Here is a 1,237-nt window from a genome sequence, read left to right as displayed (position 1 = left end):
GGGGGGGGGGGGGGGGACACACATGTGCATTACTGTAGGTAAACATCTACTACTGATGATGCTGTAGATTACACAAATTCAAGATGGCTGCCAAAGCTAACTAACATTAGCCTACATCAAAATAGCTGCTAAAAGTTGATGTGATGTATTTTCAAAATTTGACCAGAACAGCTACAACTGTCATTTCTCAGCAACCATCTAAATGTAATTTCACGAAAAGGAACGGACGACATGCATTCCTTTAAGGATCATTAGGCCTTTAATCTCTGTTGGTTTCACAACACACAGGGTTACATTTGAGCTAAATATGACATTGTAATGTTTCATTTTGTCATTCCACATGCATAAAAAAGGCTCTGTGGGATAAACAGCCCTGGATCTCTGTCAGAGAAGTTTGGACATCTTAATGGGACGAAGATGCAGCTCTGGAGTTGAACAAAAGGAGGCTGTTTCTCTTAAGTCCACGCCTCCTTCCCCTCTCTGGTCCAAATCCATTGAGAGCTAGCAATTTGGGCCATAAACACACTGAGGAATGGCAGCTTGCCATTTCTTCTCAGTCTGAACTTAAAGCATCAAAAGGCCTCAGAGAATCGCTTTTGTCATTTTGAAAACAAGGATGACACTCATGACACCATCTGGAATTCATTCAGCTCCAACATGTACATCAAATGTAAAGACAGAGTCATTTAAGGAAAACAACTCCTCCGAGGACGGACAGCTTTCTTAACGTGGTCCCGCTCGTAAAAGCACATATTCCTTTCGGTTTTTCTTTTTCCAATATGAACGGGTCAAAGAAAGCCCCTGAATGAAACAGTGCATCGTCTGTATCTTATCACATGAAGAAAAGCTTCTAAACAAAAAAACATGGAGAGCCAGACCACATTCCCTTCAAAGAGTCTCCAGAACGGCTGTTGTCTTGGGGAGGGTGGGATGGGGGTGTCTGGTCCTCATCATTCTGACAATAAAACTTGAAGAGTTCAAACAAAGAAAAGTTTTGTGTAGGGGCAGGTTTCCACTGCCCTCTGCTGTCAACCCAACAGCCAAAGGAAAGCAGAGCAGCGATTCAAAGAGGAGAATAGGAAAAAGCTTTCGGGGGCTGAAGGCATCCTGGGTACTCTGAGCAGGGGGCCGGAGGGACATCTTTCCTTAAATGATTATGCTGGCTGCTTTACATTTATATGGTGGTGGACATCTTGGATTCTGACCTAGGGGTGTGTTTGGGGGTGGGTGTATATAT

The sequence above is a fragment of the Nematolebias whitei genome, chromosome 19, assembly GCF_014905685.2.
Source record: "Nematolebias whitei isolate Nwh7 chromosome 19, NemWhi1, whole genome shotgun sequence".
NCBI classification, from domain to species: Eukaryota; Metazoa; Chordata; class Actinopteri; order Cyprinodontiformes; family Rivulidae; genus Nematolebias; species Nematolebias whitei.
This window is presented reverse-complemented; position numbering follows the sequence as displayed.